This window comes from Chrysemys picta, chromosome 7 (assembly GCF_011386835.1).
Source record: "Chrysemys picta bellii isolate R12L10 chromosome 7, ASM1138683v2, whole genome shotgun sequence".
Lineage (NCBI taxonomy): Eukaryota > Metazoa > Chordata > Testudines > Emydidae > Chrysemys > Chrysemys picta.
Genome location: NC_088797.1, coordinates 4052948 through 4077213, shown reverse-complemented (window position 1 = coordinate 4077213; position 24266 = coordinate 4052948). Strand labels below are relative to the sequence as shown.

Here is a 24266-nt window from a genome sequence, read left to right as displayed (position 1 = left end):
ATTCCTCTCTCAACGTCTAGCATTACAAAGGGCACTTTAACCTTGCCTGAACCTTAGGCTTTGTCTACACCAGTGCTTTTATGCAGCAGTGTAGCTATGCTGATGATACTATATAGAAGGGACAACAAAAACTTCAGCTGAGAGGTCTACTGAGATGGTAACAGAGAAACAAGGTACCAGCAGTAACGCAGAGAGAAAGGTAGAATTGCCCAAACTGTAAAACACCTTTCAAAAAAACCCCAACCCTCACCTATCACATGAATGCAGCAGAAAACATAATGCTAATGACGCAAGAACAGCTACCTGGAGGAGGGAGAATTTCCACAGCTCAGCAACAATTTGCACAGGCCTTCAGCAGATCTATTAAACAGGTGGGGTAGGGTCCAGCTGTCCAGCCCACCCAGACACTCAGAAGTTTTTCTAAAGTCTGCGTTGTCCTATGGCACTGCAACGCACCAACCCCGTGCCACCTGGCTGGCATTCCCCATCTCTCTCTCCCCCCAGTCACCATCTGTCCTGAGAGTAAAATGAATGCTGTGACAGACCCAGACCAGTGGGGTACAGGAGTTTGGTAGAGGGCAAATATACTGGTCACTGGATGAGTAGTTTTCTGTTCCCTGAGTGACCAGAGCAGGGGCTACACTAGAGGAATCAGGAACCTGCTAGAACCAGTTAAGGCAGGCAGGCTAATTAGGACACCTGGAGCCAATTAAGAAGAAGCTGCTAGAATCAATTAAGGCAGGCTAATCAGGGCACCTGGGTTTTAAAAAGGAGCTCACTTCAGTTTGTGGTGTGAGGAGCTGAGAGGCGCAAGGAGCTGAGAGGGAGTGCTGCTGGAGGACTGAGGAGCACAAGCATTATCAGACACCAGGAGCAAGGTCCTGTGGTGAGAATAAGGAAGGTGTTTGGAGGAGGCCATGGGGAAGTAGCCCAGGGAGTTGTAGCTGTCATGCAGCTGTTACAGGAGGCACTATAGACAGCTGCAGTCCATAGGGCCCTGGGCTGGAACCCGGAGTAGAGGGTGGGCCTGGGTTCCCCCCGAACCTCCCAATGGACCTGGACTGTGGGTTCTTCCAGAGGGGAAGGTCTCTGGGCTGTTCCCCAACCCACCTGGTAAATCTCTGAGGCAAGAAAATCCGCCAGTAAGTGCAGGACCCACCAAGATAGAGGAGGAACTTTGTCACAATGCCTACCGGGGTATAATGAATATGTCAGGCTAATGAGCTATTTTTAGGCCGGGGGATGATGGATGTCTTCATCCACAACACAGAGACCTTCTAACAGACTCCCCTAGAAATGTTTAAAGGTGGCTTTAATTTTGATATGTAACTGTATGCCCAAGGTTATGAGAAAAGACAAGCCTAACCATAAAGTGGGATGAGTCCTGCATTATTATAGAAGGTAAGGTTGTTAGCCGAGATACAATAAATCTCTGAGGATATATGGAGAAGCAGAAGGTAATAGTTTGCTTAGCCATATCGCTGGTAATGAGCTGGCAAGGGTAGAACACTCCAAAAAGTTAACCTAAAGTTTAATTTGATCTGTATGTACTTTGAAAAAATACTTAACACGTCTGGTTTATCTCAGATGTTGAACTGTGTGTCTGCTCTGCATATCATGGAAATAAAATAGGATATAAAATTAAGTGTTTTAGCAGCCTGGAATACAAAATGCAGAGAAATTTTTGAAAAATAATTGATGTAGTCAGATCATGTTTCATACAGGAATATTTCAAATTATGTTAGATGTTTTAATAGGATCTAGACGTCACAGAAGTTAGCCAGGTGGCAAGATAAGCAGAAGGAAGAAACTAGAAAATTTTGAATTGACTGCTACTAATATTCAGGAATAAATATGATCTAATACAAATCATAGATGAAATATAGAAAAGAAGTATTCATGGTTACAATGACGAAGCTTGGCTTTCTAATCGACACTTTACAATATTGTCTATGGCTGTTTTTTAAAATATATATTTGCTTGCATTATCCTGAGGGAAAATGTGTCTAGAGGCTTGATTTAATTCAATCATCGAGATTCCAATATAACCCGACCCTGTTTTTCTAAGACCCCAAAAAGTGGCACAGAAAGTAAAGCTTACAGATCACCTGATGTAATATTTGTGGTGGTAAGGTAATGTATAAAGAGACTTAGATCTAAAGTTAATCTGTTTTTGCAATATTATCCACACCAACTGAAGATGAATTTTAAATTGAAAAAATTTATTTTACCAGGAGCAAAATTCAGTTTGCAAAGTCTGGCTGCTTCCTAATATAGTATATATAGTATATCATTTTATTCTCATAATAAAGAGAGGAGTGTGCCAAATCTGTAGTTAGGCCTAATTAATTTGAGATAGTACATACGATGCAAAACCAGTACTCATATCCAGTAAGTCTCTTCACTCTTTGACAATTACTGTATTGTTATACATTTTTGTCTACACCTAAGTGACACAACTACTATGATCAGAATGAATACATATCTCACACTATTAGCACTTTTTCATTGTCTCTGCATTTCTTAGTCTGTTTTTCAGAGATAGCAAGGTGGAAAAATGGGCAGGTAGAAAAATTCCTGCCCTATCTTTCAAACACTGGAAGCTTCTCTTTCAGAGTTGTCAAGAATAGGTTCCTGTAACCTTTGCTTAAAACATGAGATACATGACACATGGTTTTAATTCCCAGGGAAGAGCAAGCCCTGGACTGGTAATCCTTTGCATTATTTATCTCCAGTAGAACTTGATGCTCACAGGAGCATGCCCACGCTTTTTGGCTGGTTTGTTCAGAGAACCTGAATACCAGCGTTACTATGGAACGGTTTGGAGAGAGCGATAAAAGGCCCACACTAAGTATCACACTTGGCATTTTAACATTCCCATATCCAATGCTGGCTTTTAAAACTGGAGCCGGATTTACCCATGCCAGCAGTGAAGTCCTGGTCCCATTCAAGTCAGTGGACGTTTTGCCCTCAACTTTAATAGGGCCAGGATTTCACCCCCGCTGTGCAACCAGAACTTGTTACAACTTGAACTCATCAAAATGAAACAAGCAGCTCACCTGGTTTAGTTAAAATTAGGTATATGGTCAAAGCCACTCTTGAAAGAAACATAAAAACCATCCCCATGTAGAAAGCTATTTGTGGAAACCCTGGTTATGCCATTGTAAAGGAGAATGCTGGAGAGCTCAATTACATACTGCTACCAGAATACTATTACAGCTCAAATCTGTTTCACAGCTGTGTGGTTGTCTGAACCCTGAGAACTAACTGAAAAAGTGGAGCATGCTTGTGCGTAGAATAGAGACTTAATATTCCCAGTTTGGGGTTTCATTTCAAACTCACAACCGAGGCCAAGTTTGCTGAGTGATCTGAATCTGGAACTAGTTAGTATTAGGGGTGAAAAGTATGGAAATATTGTCAGGTTCTCATGGTTTGGATCCAAATCCAGACAAAACCTTGAAGATTCAGCTCAGTTCTGATCTGTGGTTTGGGATTAGTTAATAGCTGAACCACAAAGTGAAAGTTAGGAGGGGGAAAAGAAACAAGAATAGAGGGTAGCAGTTTCACATAGGGCTCAACCATGCAAGGTGCTGAGTATTCTAGCTCCATTCTAGCAAAGCAATTAAGCAGGTGTTTGAGCATGTAAGTAGTGTCACTGAACTCAGTGGGGCTCCTCACATACGTAAAGTTAAGCACACGCTCAAGTACTTTGCTGGATCAGAGCTAGAGTGCTCAGTACCTTGCAGGATCGAACCGATAATCCCCTATGAGCTGAAATCACAGAGTTTCACACAGCTTTGCTTGCACACGCTCTTTTCTACAGTGTTTTCAAAGCAAGAGAAGGTTTAACTCACTTTTAGCTCCCAGACCTTGCAGTGTGGGGGCTCCTTCAAGTTGAAAACTGGTAGCAAACTCCATCCCCATTTGTGTACACTTTGTTTATATTCTTTAGGACAAGAATTTCAGAAATATGCAGGGTCTAGTACAGCTATTCATGTTCTAGACATTATTAGAAGTGTGTTTGATATGGTGCCAGCAAGGCTGGGTGTCCTGGTTAGCGACCTGATGTCTGGCCCCTTGCTTCCCTGACAGGGCAGCAGAGATGCCTGGTTCCTGGCCTTGGGCTGGGAATCAACTGGCCTCTACTTACATCTGGGCCCCACAGCCCTTAAGAAGGTGTGGTAGTGGTACCCGGGACCTCCACCAGGTCCCAGCCCAGGGCCCTGTGTGAACCACCGTTTGCAGGGTCTTCCTGGCAGAGAGTCTAAGTCCACTGCCCTGGGCTACGTCCTACTTACGTCCCTTTAGTTTGGGGGCATGGCCCTCATAGTCCAAATAGCCTGTAGTGGCTCACCTGGAGGAGCACCCCTTGGGGACCTTTCGCAGAATGCTGTCATTGCCTCAGGTCCCTGGAGGGGCCTAGCCCCACAATGTCCTTCCAGTCAAAGAGTAACGTTCACTCATTGCTGGGTGCTTTCCAGTCTGCTTAACAGCCTCTCTCGGTCAGGGACGCAGTGTTTCTCCCCCAGCGGACAGAGGCTTGTAGTGATGCTCTCCTCATAGAAATGCAGGACTGGAAGCGACCTTGATAGGTCATCTACTCCAGTCTCCTGTACTGAGGCAGGACTAGGTATTATCTAGCCCATCCCTGACAGGTGTTTGTCTAACCTGTTCTTAAAGACCTCCAACGAGGAGATTCCACAACCTCCACTAGGTAGTTTCTTCCAGTGCTTCACTACCCTGACAGGAAGTTTTTCCTAATGTCTAACCTAAATCTCCCTTACTGCAATTTAAGCCATTACTTCTTGCCCTGGCCTCAGTGGTTAAGGGGAACAATTTATCACCCTCCTCTTTATAACAACCTTTTACATACTTGAAGACTTATGTCCCCTCTCCGTCTTCTCTTCTCCAGACTAAACAAACACATTTTTTACAATCTTTCCTCGTAGGTCACATTTGCTAGACCTTTAATCATTTTTGTTCCTCTCCTCTGGACTATCTCCAATTTGTCCATAACCTTCTGAAGTGTGGTGCCCAGAACTGGATACATACTTTGCTGTAACTAACCAAGTCACTGCATGTACAATAATTATATGTTGCATTTATTTGTACAATTTGAGCTATATCCGATTCATCCTTAGGAAGATACACAGGCAAAAGAGTTCTTTGCCAAAAGGGTATCTTGGTTAAATACTTTAAATAAATACATAAATAATACATCTTCTGTATATTCTTTCTGCCACAGGGATCAGACTGAAATAGGACTAAAGAACAAACTAGCAATAGTCTTTTATTTGTATTAAAAATGTATAACCTGTTGTCCAAGATGAGTTTTTATAACATTTGGTAATGCTACCCAAGAAATACTATCTGAGTCTTACATTGTTTATTATTGCCAATACTAGCACAAACTTGGCATCTTTAGATTTGAGAACTGCAGAAATATTTCTTCAGGCAGAACCGCTTACATTTAATAAGAATAACTTTCTCATTTGAGCCAGAAGATTACATTTTTAAAGATACAAAGGCAAAGGAAGTCGCAATTTATTCAGACATTACAACCAATCTCTCTTTTATAGCACAAAGCAGAACCAGGTAATCATTTAAGAATAGATTCTGACCACATCTTTACTTAAAATGAGCCATTACACTAACTGGTAGTCAGAGACATCTGAAGACTCTACAAGTTTTTAATTGCAGAGGCAGAGGATGAAATTGAGGCCACACAAATTCCTCCACTGTGTAAGACAGCCCCCACAGGGCAGTACAGGGATGGACTGGGGATCTGTGACTACCGGCTGGAGTAGACGGATTTCACCTCCCAAGCTCCTCTGCACTTCATCCACATAAAGTCTGATTGCTCAGGCTCTGTATGGAGCGAACTGGACATCATCTTCAGGTGACTACACAGAATGGGGTCTTGGGTGGGGGGGTGCAGAGAGATGGACCGAACCTACATAAAACAATTATTATCCAGGAACCAGGGCAGACTGTTAAGGAGAACAGACAAAGCTGATCTCCACAGAGCGGCTGGCTATGAACTGGGCAAGAGAACAAAGTGAAAGGGATAGACACAGACTCTTAAACGTACAACTACCGTCCTTCAACCTTTGTAACAGAGACCTATTCTATCAAGACTTGGCAGGGCTGGCCTTACCATGAGGCGAACTGAGGCAGCCGCCTCAGGAGCCAGACTGTGGGGGGGCGCCACTAGGACCCAGAGTGTAGAAAATTGTGTTTACTGCTGGTGCCTATATATTCTCTCTGCTCTTGATGCACAGAGATGGTGGAGTGCTGTGCTGGAGCAAGGAGGGCACAAGAGACATAACAGGTGGGCAGGAGAAACGGTGAGATGGAATAACAGAAAGCAGCAGGAGCTGCAGGGAGAGAAAGGAGGAGGAGCCTCTTGTGTACCTCTCGAGCACCCCCAGGAGCCTGGACTGATTCACACCAGCTTCTCAGGGAGCTTCCTGTTTCCTGCTGCTTCCCTGAACCCACGTGAGGAGAACAGGCAGTCAACTGAAGTAGTAGGAGCCAGTTAGGCCCTTAAGATGCTGATATCTTCCCTCACTTAGGCCCTGCTACCAGACTGCTTATTTGTCCCCTTCAACTGAGTGTTGAGAGCCACTCTAGCTGGCACAGAACAGCAGTCATGAGTGAAAGAAGAAAACACCCCTCTGGGGCAGCATTCAGAAAAAGAAAGAAAGCAAAGGAAGCTTTTCTATCTAAGCAGGAAGGAGCTCTCCTGAGATACACAGACACAAATGTTCACGCTGAGCCTTCCGGCTCCAGTGAGGATGTGAGTGGTCAGGAGATGCCTGATCTTCCAGTTAGTCAGAGTGCAGGTGACCTGGCAGCTACTGCGGCATCCATATCTCCATCTCAAATGGATGTAACCAGGCACATTCCTGAAGAAAAGTGTCGATCAGAGAAGAGTGTGGTGGCGGTGCAAGAAACAGCTGCTGCTGAGTTTAGTTCCTTAAGTCTAGATGATCCAGGACTGGACCCACTTGAGCAGTAGCCTGAGGGACTTCCTTGTACTGCATGGGCCACAGCAAGTGAAAAACTTCATGTTCCCCAAAGACAATGAAAATAGAAGTTTCCATCCAACACATTACTGGCGTGAAATCCCCAATGGTGACAAAGTGGAGAGGCCATGACTTATGTACTCAAAAACCCAGAATGCTGCATACTGTTTTTGTTGCAAACGCTTCCAGTCTCATGTTCCAGCCACATTGGGTTCTACAGGAACAAAGGACTGGAAAAATCTGGCTAGAAATCTGGCATGCCGTGAGAAGGCCGCAAATCACCAGCGAGCATTCCATAGGTGGAAAGAGCTTGAGTTGAGACTAAGGTTAAAGGCCACCACAGATGATCAGCATCAAGAGAAGATTGCATCAGAGTCTCTTTACAGGCAAAATGTCCTGAAAAGGCTCATTGCCATTGTGAGAATGCTTGCTACCCAAACCTAGCACTGTGTGGCACTTCATATCAGCTGTATGTGCCAAACAATGGAAACTTCCTTAAAACTGCAGAGCTGACGGCTGAGTTTGATGATGTACTCCAGGAGCATCTAAGAAGAGTCACCACCCAAGAAATGTACACATACCACTACCTTGGAAAAACAATTCAAAATGAGATCATACAGTTACTGGCAACAAAAGTAAAACAGAAGATTGTGGCAGATCTGAAGTCAGCAAAATATTACTCTGTTATTCTGGACTGCACACCTATCATCAGCTATACAGAACAAATGACTTTAATGATGCGTTTTGTAACAACAACAGAACCTAGTGGAAATGTCCCTGCAATGGTGACTGTCAGAGAGCATCTTCTAGAATTTATTGACATTGATGATACTACAGGAGCTGGTATGGCACATGTGCTTCTTAAAAAGCGGGAAGATACGGGAATTGCGATAGCTGACATGAGAGGTCAGGGCTACGATAATGGTGCTAACATGAGAGGAAAGAACAGAGGAGTGCAGACATGCATCCGAGAGTTAAACCCTCGAGCTTTTTTGTCCCGTGCAGTTCTCATTCATTGAACTTGGTGGTCAGTGATGCAGCATCAGCTTCTAGTGAGGGTGCTGAATTTTTAATGTAATTCAAAGCATCTATGTATTTTTCTCTGCATCAACTCATCGATGGCAAATTTTGAAGCAACATCTGGGAACATCCTCTCTGACACTGAAACCAGTGAGTGCCACATGATGGGAAAGTTGAGTGGAGGCAATAAAGCCTATCAAACACCAAATTGGGAAGACAGATGATGCCATAGTTGCCATTATGGAGGATAATGCTATGATGAGAACTATTCATGGGAGAACAGTGGCAGAGGGAAATGGAATCACCAGAAACATACATAACTTCAAATTTCTGTGTGGCTTAGTGTTGTGGCATGACATACTGTTTGAAATAAATGTTGTAAGCAAGACACTCCAAGGTGTTGCCCTTGATATATCTGGAGCAATGGAACAACTGGACAAAGCAAAGTCATACCTACAGTCTTACCGGTCAGATGAGGGATTTCAAAACATTCTGAAGAGAGCACAGAAGTTGGCAGAGGAACTTCACACTGATGCTATTTTCCCACCCATTCAAGAATACAAGAGTCACCAAAGAAGAAGACATTTTGATTACGAGGCACGGGATAATCCCATAAGAGACCCCAAACAACAATTCAAAGTTGAATTCTTTAACCAGGTGCTAGATTTTGCAATACAGTCAGTTGAAGAACGTTTCATGCAGCTCAAGGAACACAGCAGTATATTTGGGATACTGTATGATATTCCAAAACTCCTCACTATACCCGAAGAAGACCTACACCAGCAATGCAGGGCACTAGAGACAGTGTTGACACATGATGACATTCGTGATATTGATGCGAGTGATTTAGGTGATGAACTGAAAGCCCTTTCAAGATACATTTCAGCTGGATCAACTCCAAAGGCTGTTCTGGAATATATATGCACAAATAAGATGACCACCCTCTTTCCAAATGCTTTTGTTGCTCTGTGCAGACTTCTAACATTTCCTGTAACAGTTGCCAGTGGAGAACGCAGCTTCTCCAAGCTGAAGTGAATAAAAACACATCTACGCTCCACACTGACACAGGAGAGGCTGGTCGGCCTTGCAACCATCTCAATAGAGCATGAGCTGGCCCAGACTGTGGACCTTCAGGAAGCAGTTGTTCAAATCTTTGCAACCAAGAAGGCACGGAAAGCTCCACTTTGATTATTCAAACAGATGAAAAATGCCAGTGTTTTCTATGCCGACAAGAAAAGTTACGTTTGCTGTTCAGGTGTTTGAAAGCTAAGTGTTACTTAACATTTTTGAACAAGGCATTTTAAGTTGTTAGTTCTCTTTTATTGGGGTAGGTAGCAGAGCAGTACCATGAGAGGAGCAGAACAGGAAGTAGGCAGAATTGAGACCTTTCAAAATTTTGGCCCGAGCGAGGGGGCATGGGGGCGTCATTTGAGCTCCCAGCCTCAGATGCCAAAATGTTGTGGGCTGGCCCTTAGACTCGGCACAAGCTATGGTGTCAAGTATGAGGGGGTAGCCGTGTTAGTCTGTATCCACAAAAACAACAAGGAGTCTGGTGGCACCTTAAAGACTAACAGATTTATTTGGGCATAAGCTTTCATTTTACCCATGAAAGCTTATTTCCAAATAAATCTGTTAGCCTTTAAGGTGCCATTGGACTCCTTGTTGTTTTCACAAGCTATGATAGTTCAAAAAGAGATGATGCTTTATTCAAGGTTCTATCAATTTCTTCTCTCTCTGATAGAAACAGGATCAGGTTTAAATAGAACTGTAATTTGGAATTTCATATTCATATTGAAGAAACAATTGCTGATTATCCCAGGGGAGGAGGAAGGGCTCTTTGGGAGGCAGAGTAAACAGGTGGAGTCCACCAACCCTGCACTACAAAAGACACAAAGAGGAGCATAACAGGGATGTGAACCTTGCACTAGCAGGGGCCATAGATGATTGATAGACATCTGTGCTCCCAATGAGGGAGTTCCTCGACCTTTCAGTATGGAGCCAGACTATTAAGAAATGCATTTGTTCATGCAGCATTGACGTTTCTTAGCCTACACAGAGAGAGAGAGTATGTGTTTTAAAATGTGTTAGTAAAATGGTGCATAAAAAAATACCTCTTTCAGTGAGACAAAAGTGTAAACAGTCTAAAATTATAATTTGTTAACAAAGCATAAAATGCAAGAGGCATTAAGTGTTGCTATAGTTAGGGAATATCTAACTAATTTGTTCTTTTATTCTGATAATTATAATCAGCAGGCATCCTAGTTATCAATCTTCCCTAAACCGCACAGGGTGTGAGATAATATGACTGCTATGATTGACTACTGTAATTTTTACATATTAGACATCTAAGTATTGGTAGCAGGAGTCTGCTAACGAAACACCCATGAAGTATATTCTATCCATGTAAAGATTTTTATTGTATGGCCACAAAATTAATTTCTATTATTAAAGGCAAGCCATTCATTACTCACAGAGAACCAAATTACTAAGTTTAGGGCGCTGACATTAATAGACAATATAAATAATAGACACTGTAACTACTTAATGCTAAACAATCTGTTCCACCTTGTATTTAGCTGTGACACTCTGAGCACCTTACCTCGGAGACCTGGAGAAGAGCTCTGTGTAGCTCAAAAGCTTGTCTCTTTGGTCAGAAGTTGATCCAATAAAAGCTATTATCTCATTTACCTTGTCCCACTATAAATATTCCTATGCTAACTCCACTCCCCAGCATTTAAGAAAAATACAGGGGCAGTGATTCAGTAAGGAAAAATTAAGATATGAACTCATGCTCAATGAGTCTTTATGGGAAATAATTCAAAAACAGAACATCTTTTAAAATAATGGGATAATTAAAGTAATTCAATGTAACAAATTAAGATATACCGTATATACTCGCTCATTAGCCTGTTCATTTATAAGCCGACCCCCCAAGATGGCTAGGTAAAAATAGCAAAAACTGTATGACCCTTTCATAAGCCGACCCTATATTTCAGGGGTTGGCAAACTTTGGCTCCCGGCCCGTCAGAGTAAGCCGCTGGCAGGTCAGGACGTTTTGTTCACTTGGAGCATCTGCAGGCACGGAGCCCCTCAGCTCCCAGTGTTCGTGGTTTGCTGTTCCCAGCCAATGGGTGCTGGGGGAAGCGCCCATTGGCTGGGAACGACGAACCGCAGCCACAGGGATCTGAGGGGCTCCGTGCCTGCAGATGCTCCAAGTGAACAAAACGACAATGTATTAGGCATTCAATTCAATGATTCCATGGAGTTTAAAATCATCAAATTTTGGCGCAGACCCATTTATAGGCCAACCCCTGCTCTTTGATGCGTCACCTCTTTACCAAAAATATTCGGCTTATGAACGAGTATATACGGTAAGTCTTTGACACAAGGCAAAAAACAAATGTCATCCCAATAGGAATTATTAATTCTATTACATTAATTGATTAATAATCACTTGGAAAAGCAAAGACGCTGAAAGTCAAAAATAAAGACACCCATTCTGACAGGCAAAGGAACATGAAAGTGTAGGAGCATAGGAGTCTATTCTCTGTGCAATGCTCATGACGAACTCCTGATTAGAGTAAATGAGAGTCAGTTCAATACACTGAGAAGAGAAGATACCCCATCAAATGTTAGAGGTGGATTCAAATCTAAATCTAGAGTCTTTTCTCAGTTGTGAAACAGCTTACCAGTTTTCCATTCCTATCATCAGTAATGTTGGCATTTTCATTAAAAAAATCAACCCGATGGAATATGCTGTCTCACTAAAAGCAGGAAATAGCAAAAAGTCATTAGACAACCAGTCACCAATGTAAACTACCCTCTCTGTTAACATACCAGCAAGAGAGAAATGAAAGTCTAAGGTATAGTTACCATCTCAACACAGGCCTTAATTAGAACCTAAGGAGAGATCTACAGCGAATTAAAGAAAACACACAATTCAGTCCTCTCTCTGATTATGGATAAGTTGCATTTATGTAGATGTATTTGAAATTAAAAAAAAAATAAAAAAAATCAAGCCCGAAGACTGACTGTGCATTCTGCTATTTTGCTAAACATAGGAGAGAGAATTACATTCTGTCACTCTGTGTACAGAGCATGCGCTTATAAAGTCTGACCCTATAACCAGGCTTTAATTGAAGGTTTTACATTCTGGAGGTCATCTGTTCATGGTCTTGGGTTTCATACTCCTGTGCCCTACTGAAAAATACCATGAAACAATTTATAAAGCAGGAGAAAGGAGGGTAAAATGATTGTTTGGGCCTTATGGAAGATAAGTGCACAGAAGGTAAATTATCTTTCTGCACTGCACAGTCTGCCTGTGGATAGAAAAGTTTCAACACAGCAGGATGCAACCATCATGATCTCAAGATTGCAATGCCTCTTGGCAGAACACAGGCAAGCATAAGCGGAGAGACGCCTTTGATTCCAAGAATGGTCAGTTTCAGCAGTCTTGTCAGTCTGCCTCTCTCACTCATACACATACGTGTGAACACCACTGCACTCCAGCCATGCTCATCACAGTCTTTCTAAATTGATCAGTATGAACTACTTCTAAAGGATAATCACTAGGAATGCACCACCACATGAACAATAGAGCCTAAACCCACACTCCTCTGAGGACGAATGGGAGTTCCGGTTGTGTGAGGTATATGGGATCAAGCCTTTAGAGAGCTCTCGGGAATTAGGCTAAAGTAACTCTGGCAGTGTTTGTAGCATCAGTATTTTCCACTGCATCAAAAGAACATCTGAAGCTTAACAACTAAATTTAAGGCTTCGATGGGCGTTGTTTGCTCAGCACTCTGGAAAATTAGGCCACCTATTTAGGAGCTAAAATATAGCTTTAGCATTTAGGCTCCCCCTCCCCCGCTCACCCCCCAAAAACAAGAACAACTGTAGACATTTGTTTTAATACTAAAACTTTCCCTTATTATAGCAATCCCAAACAAAGACACTCAATTAAGATACAGTTGCAAATGTTCAGCACTCAGAAGTCAAGAAACACCAAAGTTACCATCACATTTATTTAGATACCTAACAGTGAAGGCTGGAAAATGTCCAATCCCAACCGCCTCCCCACCACCACCAGAAAATTTCGACAAAAGTGATAAAAAAAACTATGGTTTTGGTTGGAATTTTGAGGAAAATTCCATAAAAATGTGCACTTCATTCAAATCCTAATTTTTGCAACAAAAAAATTTCAGTTCAAAATTTGGGATCCGCCCTAGGGTTTAACTGTAGGCACCCACGTCTGAAAATTTTAGCCACAGAGACAAATCCTGAGAGCTGTTCGGTGCCTTCCACCTACTGAAGCCAACACTAGTTGAGGATATTAATTAGGCACATCTCAGGATCGGCTGTTTAAACTTTTTGTATGGTAAGAAATCATCTTTTTCAGGCCTGTATTTTAATAATTTTCTAGGCAACTATGTCCGCTAAAGGTAAGAAGATATTTTTCCTTCTGTAGAGATGCGCCTTTGAACTGAAACTTCCAGTATGTCATGAGCTCTTTCTTAGAAAAATACACCTGCAGAGCTGTTTTAACAGTGTATATCTTCTATGATTTGTTTGTCTATTTATGTTTTTCATATGACCCATCCTTTAACTGTTTAGAAGTTCATAGATCACATGGCCTGAAGGAACCACTGTGACTGCCTAGTATGACCTCCTGTATAACACAGATCTTAGCACTTCTTTTAAATATTAATTGGAGGAATGGGACTGGGACCTGGTTCTCTCTCCTCCCAGGTGAGTGCCCTCATGCGCCTTCTGGTCCAATGACTATTTAATTATTTACCTACAGCAGAACTGCTTCAACAGGAGAGATTGAGTGCCCAGTCCTAGAATCCCCCATTACCCAGTGATTAGTGAACTCACTTGCAAGATGGGAGGTCCATGTCCCACAGCAGACAGGGTGGGAATTTTTAACCTTGGTCTCCCACAGCCTCGGTGAGTGCTCTAACCACTGGGCTAACAGTTATAAGGGTGGCAGAACCATCAACCACCATCATTTTTCTTGAAAAACAGCTGACCTGGCGTAGGTACCCAAGTCCAAAGAGGGTTCACAGTAGGCGCCTCCCTCCAGCCCAGAGTTAGCTGCCTGACACCTTTTGAGGGCCGGGCATAGGCCACACGCCTCTCCTCAGCATATCCTGCTGGCAGGGCCGGCTCCAGGCACCAGCCAACCAAGCACGTGGGGCGTGGCGGCACTCGGTTGTTGTTTTTTTGGTTCGGTGGGGCAGCACTGGAGGGGGTTTTTTATTGTTTTTGTTTCTGTCGGGCGGTGCTCAGAGGGGGGGGGGGCTTGGGCAGCGCGGGACTCGGGGGGGTGGGGGTTTCGGGTGGCGCGGCCCTCGGGGGGGCAGGGGCTTGGGTGGCACAGTGCGGGGGGGGGGGGGGGGCTTCAGGCGGTGCGGCATTCGGGGGCGTGGGGGCTTGCACGGTGCGGCACTGGGGTGGGCTTTGGCGGCACGGCGCTCAGGGGGACGGGGCTTTGAGCAGCGCGGCGCTCGGGGGGGGCGGGGGCTTGTGTGGCGCGGCGCTCGGGGGGGGGCGGGGCTTCGGGCAGCGTGGCGCTCACAGGGCGGGTGGTGTTACGGCGGGGCGGCACTCTTTTTTTTTTTTTTTTTGCTTGGGACGGCAAAAAAGTTAGAGCCGGCCCTGCCTGCGGACTAGCTTAGGTGGCTCCCCACTCAGCTTGCTGGATTTTGTGAATCTCATTCTCAGGTGCCGGACTCTCCCCGTGCATTGTACAGGGTAACTCTGCCAGGGCTGTGAATTCCACCAGGCCACAGGGTGCCTAAAAGTTAGGCCCTGCAACCCTCAGCACTGCAGCATCTCAGTCCCCCTTGGGAGTTCCACCTTGGGTGCCTAGCTGCATCTTTGGGGGTCTAAAATACCTTGTCGAGATACCAGCACAACTCATCATTATAGAGATATTTAAGCAGCCGAAAAGCATTTCTAAAAACGGTTTAAAAATTCGTTTTTATTGGATCTTCTGTATTTGTTTAGCTATGTGCGATGTATTAACTAATCACTGCTGTTTTCTTTTTAAATGGCAAAACAGATTTATATACTCTCCTTGTGGAAATAAGAATTCTGTTACCTCCTCCTGAATTTCTGCACTATCGAATATTTAACGGGTGCTTAGGGATTCAGTATTGTGTCTTTCACAGCAGTAATCAAGGGCTGAAGTACTCTCTACTATAATGAATCCACTGTATGCTTGGAAGATGAATATTTCAAATGCAAAAGCAATATGTTTGTTTTGAACACATTTCAGTTTGGTTTTAATAAAGCAAGTAGTGAAGTGTGCAATGAATTACATTGTGATACGGTTTTAAAAAAAAGAGCAGCACAATATCCCAGAATGCATTTAATCCATGTAACTATTCATTTGAAATGTGACTTGTACATATGTTTCATATGAACTAATATGAGTGGCAAGTATCAGAGGGGTAACCGTGTTAGTCTGAATCTGTAAAAAGCAACAGAGGGTCCTGTGGCACCTTTGAGACTAACAGAAGTATAGGGAGCATAAGCTTTCGTGGGTAAGAACCTCACTTCTTCAGATGCAAGTGAGGTTCTTACCCACAAAAGCTTATGCTCCCTATACTTCTGTTAGTCTCAAAGGTGCCACAGGACCCTCTGTTGCTTAATATGAGTGGCTGGCTCAAGGACTATTAAGGGGATTTGTGACCTGTCACCACTTGGTTGCCAGGTCACACCCTGTTCACACTGCAGTAACTGGGGCCCGGATCCCGCAAAGTATGTGAAGCATTAGTTTAACCCATAAATAGTCCCATTGAACTTAAGCCTTTAAATTAAGCCTGTGCTGAATGGAGACCTAGTAGAGGCTGAGGCCTGGTCTACATTACAGAGTTAGGTCGACACAAGGCAGTTTACGTCGACCTAACTATGTAAGCGTCTACATTTAAATTTCACTCCTGCCGATGTAATTCCCCCACTACGCCAACTTAATAACTCCACCTCCATGAGAGGCATAGAGTCAATGTACTTAGGTCACCGCCGGGTCTGTGCAGACACTGCGTTGCTTTTACATCAACTGTTACTGGCTTTCAGAAGCCATCCCACAATGCCCCAAACTGAGAGTACAATCGGTACAAGTGCTCCTGGTGAGGACGCGCATCGTCGACGCAAGGATCAAAGTGTAGACACACGCAAGCGATGTAATTACTCTGGTGGCTGTATGCTGCCGTAAGTTAGATTGATTTAATTTTGTAATGTAGACATGCCCTGAGATGTGATTCTTTAGATATTTGGTGGTTGTGGATATTTCAAATGTGAAACAACCTGGTTTCACTCCAAATCACAGTAGTAGACTAGTGCGCACATCACTAAAATGATCACCATTGAGATTAGAGAGACAAGGTGGGCGAGGTAATATCTTTTATTGGACCAGCCTCCGTTGGAGAGAGAGACACGTTTTCAAGCCACACCGAGCTCTTCTTCAGGTCTGGGAAAGGTACTCGGAGTTTCACAAATAAATAAAGTAGAACAAATTGTTTAGCATAAGCAGGTAGCACATATTGTAAGGGACCATTCAAGATAGAGTGGCCTGTTAACACCTCTGCAGTCATAGGACAAAAAAGGGGGAGTTGTGGGTTACAGATTGTTGTGATAAACAGTAAATCCAACACATTATTTTTGTCCTATGACTACAGAGGTGTTAATGGACTACTCCACTTCAGAGGTCCCTTAAAATTTGTGCTAACTACCTGTTCCACATTGTATTTAGCTGTAAAGCTCGGAATATCTTTCCCAGACCTGAAGAAGAGCTCTGCTGCAAGCCCCATTCCAGAGCCTGGCAGCTGCGAAACACCATCATCCAAAATCCCTGGTCAGAGCCATCCTGCCACCCATAGGGAAGGTTGCCATGAACTCCATCATCCCCAACTGCCAACTGTGATCGGACATCGTCATCACCAATGAGGACCGGAAGATCATCATGGTGGATGTCACAGTGCCCTTTGAGAACATGACCCCGGCCTTCCACGATGCCCAAGCTCGAAAGGTGGAGAAATACGCCCCTCTGGCCGAAACCTTGAGAGCTAAGGGTTACCAGGTTCAGACACATGCGCTGATCGTCTGTGCCTTGGTTGCATGGAACCCCAGTAATGAGCGAGTGTTGAGGGAATGTGGAATCGGTCAACGCTACACTCGGCTGATGCGGCAACTCATGGTGTCAGACGCCATCAGGTAGGGTTACCATATTTCCTCATTAAAAAAAGAGGACACTCCACGGGGCCAACAGCTAAGGACAGCGGGGCCTACTGTTACAGCTGGTCAGGAAGTGGTTTTCGTCCCTGTGAGAAACCTTCAAAGTGAAAAACTTTTCCTTTTCATCTAAATTTTTGTTCATAAGATTTTGAGTTTTCACCCAAAAGGTGAAAGCCCCCCTCCCCAAGAAAAATTTTTTTCAACTCAAGCCCAAAACTTTTCTCAGTTTTCAGCTAAAAACCTTCAGTTGATTGTTTTTGATTTTTCAATGAAACCCCAAAGAGATACTTGGAATATAGACATTTCCTGCAGAAGTTTTCATTTTGATGATAAAGCCCTTTCAACTGAAAACATTTCAAATGAAAATTTTGATCAGGTGTACACACCACAACCCTGGCAGATGAGAGAAGCAGTTCACCACCCACCTCATTCTGCTGGGAGAGCTACTGAAGAGCTCTTTAAAATAATCAGAATGTACAGGTGACCAGTTTCTGAAGCCATCTACCTCCCTTCTTGGTGGGCCAACTGCTGGGATTCGTGGCCCCGCTGGGGGTCAGGGAAGAGACAATAAGGTCCAGCCTAGGATGGTCTGATCTGAGTTCTCCTCACACCTGAGTATCCTGTGAGAGAGTGATCATCTTTTATTCCTGGCTAAACTGGCACTGCTAACCGAAAGTGTGTGGGTAGATATTATGGGATGGTACAATACCTGAGCACTTATAAACCTTGAGGTTAGGCCAAACACGGACACTCAAAGAGCACATCAAAAAGCTGAAAAAGAAAGTGAACCCCTGCCAGGAATTGTGTATGCCAAAAACTGGCCATCCCAAAATGGGGCACTGACCCCAAAACACTCCGAGCAACCTGTCTTGCCCTGTGTTACTCAGCCACGGAGAGCCGTGTCCCTCTCATGCTCGAGCCATGCACACAAAAACGATACTGAACTTAATCCTGCAGCCTCATCACAGGGACTTTGAAACCATTTCTCACACTGTTGCTATACTGCCTCACGGGGACTGCACCTGCATCAGTGAGAAGGGATGCACGCAGTGAAAAGGAAAGACAAAAACAGGTGCGTGATCCAAGACATTCACAGCATGGACACGGTCCTTGATGAGCTGAGCCAAATCTACTGTTGTTTGTATGCAAGTAATTACTGTATTCCCTTATAGATACAGTATATTTCTTGAATGCTGCTTAAAGTGAGGTTATGGTCAGGACAGCAATTGTGTACAATGGCACCTTTTCCCTCACTGTATCTGCTCCGATGACTTCAGCATCTTGCTATACATATGCGAGACATGGATGCTAAGAAATCAGGACATTCAGAGCAGGGTGGATTTGATTTAAATCACTAGTCAGGAAGACTCAATTTAATCATGTATTTCTAAATAAAAGTGCATTCTTGTTGGTCATTATAACCTTAATACATATCCTTCACAACTCTGAGATAGAGGAAACCCAAACTGGGTCTCTTTTATGGCCTGTTGCTATAGGTTTTCCCATCTAGTGAGAGAATGGTATGGTAGATCTCAAATCAATGAAGGTTACGCTCAGAAAGACCTCAAGACTTCTGGAATATGCTGCTCAAACAGTTTCACTTTTGCTTTTACTGCCTGTTCCTCCCTTCTCACATTTATCTCCAGACTTCTTCTCCTTGTCCAGATCTATTCCGCCCCCAACAATCTTCTATTCATTTAACTTTTTGAAACTTTGCACTTTTAGAGAGAGGTAAGGCATTGACTATGTGTACACAAATTTGCAGAGGGACAATAGGGTTGAAGTCTGTTATTTCTCACTTCTAGATATTTATTTATTTATTTATTTAAAAACATTTTTTTGCTGTTAACAAGCATGTTATCTCTGGAGACCCAAATCCACAGTTTGAGAACTGCAAAACTAAGTAGCTCTGATGGTATCTTCTAGACTGAGCACTGAGTCCCATTGGGTAGATAGAAAGGTAACCTAAATCATCTATACAGAAGCCCCTGGAATCCCATAAGATTGGGTCCCTAATCCATGAACTATTGGAACTCATTTTCAAAACTTTTCTTAAACATAACATGACTATATTGTTTCACACTATAGAATTAGAATTTAAAATCCCTATTCCATGATGAGATATCTTTGAGCTATAATGTATCTTAATTAAAACGATCTTTAGACAGGTTTTTTCCTCAAAAAGCATTTTATTCAAAAAAGTCTGATTTAAATAAAAAAAATCCAATTAAAAAAATTTTTTTTTTTAAATCATTGATTTTTATCCACCCTGATTCAGAGGCTTTCTGCCTTCAATTTGAAATGCTACAGGCAATTGATGTGCATTAGCTCTACCTCCTATATGACTAATGAGGAGGTAACTGCCCAAATGTACCACATAAGTGGAGAGAGACCTGATATTATCAAGACAATCAGACAAGCAAACTTGAGTTTGTCGGACATGGGAGCAGAGAAGATTGCCAAAGCAAGGTTTGCAGGGACTGGTGCCAGGAGCAGGGGGCACCTGCCATGAATGTGACAATGAGAATGACTGGCTGGGATGCAGTATGGGGCACTTCTCAAGGCTCTGTGAAGACAGCGAATCATGGCGGGAAATTGCTGGCCAATTCTTCCCATGTGTTTTGTTTACTGTGCCCTGTGATGACATTTTTGGTGCTTTGTACTATGAGAGAATAGATGTATGTCTGTGTCTGCTCCCTATGCATCCAAGGAGATGAATTGGCTAATTTTTAATGACAAAAGTGAGTTTTGACTTCTATTAGGAGCACAGAGCTGTGGTAGAGTCAGCTGGATTCTTTCCTGCCTTGTGCATCTCCAACAAGCTGCCAGGGTGAAATTTGATCAAGGCTGATCAGGGCTTAAGTCAGACTTAAATTGCACACAGGCCTCATGCTGGCCCTCTGCATGGGGGGGAATTTCAAATCAAATGCACAATATTGGCTTTCAGATCCCAGTTTGAGATCGCAGTCTGGCAGTCAGAAAAAACACTGCTTTACTTGCAAACTGAGAACATCTGATATGGAGTCCTTGAGAAACAATCAACATGGAACTCCCCATGGTATTATTTTCAGAGAATCATTTTTCAGGAGTATAACCACACTCAAACAAACTCAGATTAACACCTATGAATGCATGCTGCTTGCACCTGCAAGAATTTCTCATTCAACTTAACCTTGTAATTTTATTCACTCATGAGGTCAACTACCCTGACAACATTTAAAATAATAATAATAATAATCATAAGGCTTGAGATAAAGTCTCTGAAAGCAATGAGAAAAATACAGACTTCATCAGCACTCATTACAACCAAGTTCTAATTGCTTCAATTTAGTCAAGTTCGGATCCAATGTACTATACTTGGAAAGTGCCCTTGAAACATAATGAATTCAATAAGGAAAATTCTTATATGATTTAAGTTAAATTATTAAAAAGGAGGAAAAGAAGGGTTCTTAATTATTTAATGTTTCACCAATAATTATATAGCTCAGTATAATATTCACTTACTGGGGAACCTGAATTTAGAAGGAACATTTGTGAATATCAGTCAAGCACAAAACACCTGCCAGACCATAAATTCAGTGTGGTGCACACACAAATCCAGTCTAACACTGCATTAAAACCTTAGGAATAATTCAAGCCTTCATTTAATGGCAAACCCTAGCAAATCCATTACACGATACAATATTTATGTAGAAAAATAGGCACTATTTAATTTTCTTTTTGTATTTAAAAAACAAGCTTTGTCCCATAATTAATCCAACACTTAGAAACATATTCCTAGGTGGTGAAGAGAGTTTGAGAACCGCTGCTCTAGAGTAGCCCTGATTAGGAAGAGCTGTGTCTCATTGGTGGATGAGGTTGGGCTGAGGAGAGCCCCGAAGGCTCCTTTGCCCATTACCCAAGAAGTGGAAAAGGCCCAGGAAGTGGTCAGGGGGAAGAGAGAGAGAAAGAAACTTTTTTCAGATGTCTCTAAAAATTCACTGTGATTATTTTTTGTATTCCTCCACCTGCAAAACCAGGTGCCTTAGTTACTGTGTGTTCCACTTTACAGGGCTCAGACAGAGCCATCAAACTCACTAAAAATAATGTAAGATCGTGCTTTAGTATTGTAAAACATCCTGATTTTAAGGTATCTTGAGCCTGGTTGAGTGCTGTGGCTCCTTGGAGGAAGCAGGGAATCCACATTTTTCAAATTTTTGAAACCAAGCGTCTAAAGGATTGGAAACAATGAGTCTAATATTGGACGGGCAAGTAGTATTACACAAAAAGCAGACAGCGACATCCCGGAATTTTCTGGGCGGAAGTTAGAAAACCATTCTTCAAGGTGACTACTTGCGAGTAGTTATTTAAAACTGTGGTTCTCAAAGCCGGTTCACCATTTGTTCAGGGAAAGCCCCTGGCGGGCCGGGCCGGTTTGTTTACCTGCCGCGTCCGCAGGTTCGGCCGATCGTGGCTCCCATTGGCCGTGGTTCGCCGCTCCAGGCCAATGGGGGCGGTGGGAAGCAGTGTGGGCCGAGGGACGTGCTGGCCGCCCTTTCCACAGCCCCCATTGTCCTGGAGTGGCGAACCACAGCCAGTGGGAGCTGCGATTGGCTGAACCTGCGGAAGTGGCAGGTAAACTAACTAGCCCGGCCCGCCAGGGCCTTTCCCTGAACAAGCAGCGGACCGGCTTTGAGGACCACTGATTTAAAACATCAGGATCAGTAAGGTTATTTGCAAAATACCCCAAAGAGTGACGTTAAGACAGTGGCTCTCAAACTTTTTTACTGCTGACCCCTTTCACATAGCAAGTCTCTGAATGCGACCCCCATTATAAATTAATAACACTTTTTTATATATTTAACACCATTATAAATGCTGCAGGGAAAGTGGGGTTTGGGGTGGAGGTTGACAGCTCACGACCCCCCCCCATGTAATAACCTCGTGACCCCTGAGGGGTCCCGACCCCCAGTTTGAGAACCCCTGTGTTAAGAGAAGTATTCAGCACCTAGTAGTAGTAGAGAGGGAAACCTTCTCTTCTTTTTTTTGGTTTAAGTATGGATTCACTAGCTCCCACTCTGCGATATGCCCCAGCATGCAATATGCAGCTAGATTACAACCACAATGGAAGCCCACTGGAGCAAAGAAGAAGCCTTCAGAGAGTCAGGGGTGTTTCATATTTAGATATGCAGCATGGTTTGCAAAGGTTAATAACTATTTCTTCTCCTTGGGGATATCAATTTTAATTTTACAGCTGTTTATTTTGTCTTAAGTCAGATTGCAAAGGTCATCTGAAGCTTTTTCTTTCTATTCAGAACCACTGAAATACAGAAGTTCCATATTTCATAATTTCCCTATCCCCTAACCCTCCAATCCTGCAAAGACTTACACATGTGCCTATGTAACCCACTGGTCAGCATGTGTCCTGCATCCCTGATCCATAGAGCACACAAGTCTGGTCCAGCTGACAGCTATGAACTATGGCTCTGTAGCTCAAGACACTTGCTTTCAGCTCTAGAGACTCCACAGTTCAACCCTGGGTGTTGGCCAAGATTGCAGCTGTCCTGCTTAACCTTGAAGTCAATGGGGCCACTCCAGCTGTGCCGAATTCAGCACAACTTTAAATCTTTGCAGGATCAGGGCCCAGATAGCTAGACATTTGCACAGGTGACTTGTCATCCTTTCGTACAGCTACCCTGAAGACAGTCTTCAAACAGATCCAAAAAGTGAATCATTAACACATACCTGATTTATAATTCAAACTTGGAGGCAGAAAAATTAGGAGAAAAAAAAGTTTCTTTGCAGCTCCGAGGCAGGCCTGTCATCAGGTCAGTATGCCCCAGATTTAGCTTAGTCCCCTTCTTTGGAAATGATCAGAGATCTGGGAGAGTGTTCAGCAGATTTGGTGGCTCCTGCACCACAGAAACCCAGCTGCATCATCATACAGATGTCACATCATTAAAGCCTTGCAGGCCTAGGAATTTGAAAAATGTGGATTCCCTGCTTCCCCCAAGGAGACACAGCACTCAACCAGGCTCAAGATACCTTAAAATCAGGATGTTTTACAATACTAACGCACGATCTTACATTATTTTTAGTGGGTTTGATGGCTCCGTCTGAGCCTTGTAAAGTGGAACATACAGTAACTAAGGCACCTGGTTTTGCAGGTGGAGGAATACAAAAAATAATCACAGTGAATTTTTAGAGACATCTGAAAAAAGTTTCTTTCTCTCTCTCTTCCCCCTGACCACTTCCTGGGCCTTTTCCACTTCTTGGGTAATGGGCAAAGGAGCCTTCGGGGCTCTCCTCAGCCCAGCCTCATCCACCAATGAGACACAGCTCTTCCTAATCAGGGCTACTCTAGAGCAGCGGTTCTCAAACTTTAGTAGCCAAGAACCCCCATTTTGATTTAACATTTTGCCGTGGACCCCCACGCCTTCCTCTGCTCAGCCCCAGGTCCCACCCGCACTCTGCCCCTCCTCTCAAGGCCCCATCCCCCGCTCCAACCCTGTCACTCCTCTTTCCCCATGCATATTTCAGTGACGTCAACCCAATGGAGTATGACAATTTATACCAGCTGAGGATTCACATGGAATCTGGTCAAAATCAAAGAAAAGGAGAAGATGAGCTATATTCACTTTGGACAGCGAAGTCAGGTCTGCCCATCTAACATAAAGACGACGACACACGTTTACCCATGTGTCCCTATTCCTTTCAATGGAACAGAATCGCCTCTTCTTGCAATCACACGTCATAGGTTTTAATTCAGCGTCACAAAAATAATAAAAAGCTCAACCTACTCTTCAGGACAAACCCTCCACTTTCCCAAAGGTGTGCGATGCCTCTGAAACTCATTAGAGAAACAGGATGTACCATGAGCTTTGTTGTTCTTCTGAAAAAGGAACCTTGTGTAACCCACATACCTTCTGGGGGTGGTGTTCTGTCCCCTCTAGTGGCACCGAAACCACTTAGAGAGAGAAAAACTAATGAGTCTACTCT

General features: G+C 43.5%; 1 protein-coding gene across 8 annotated transcripts in view; it reads right to left on the bottom strand.

The window, feature by feature from the left end:
• The window catches only part of PTPRG (protein tyrosine phosphatase receptor type G), a 579897-nt gene that overhangs the window by 178081 nt on the left and 377550 nt on the right, over nucleotides 1–24266 (bottom strand). The window lies entirely within an intron of this gene.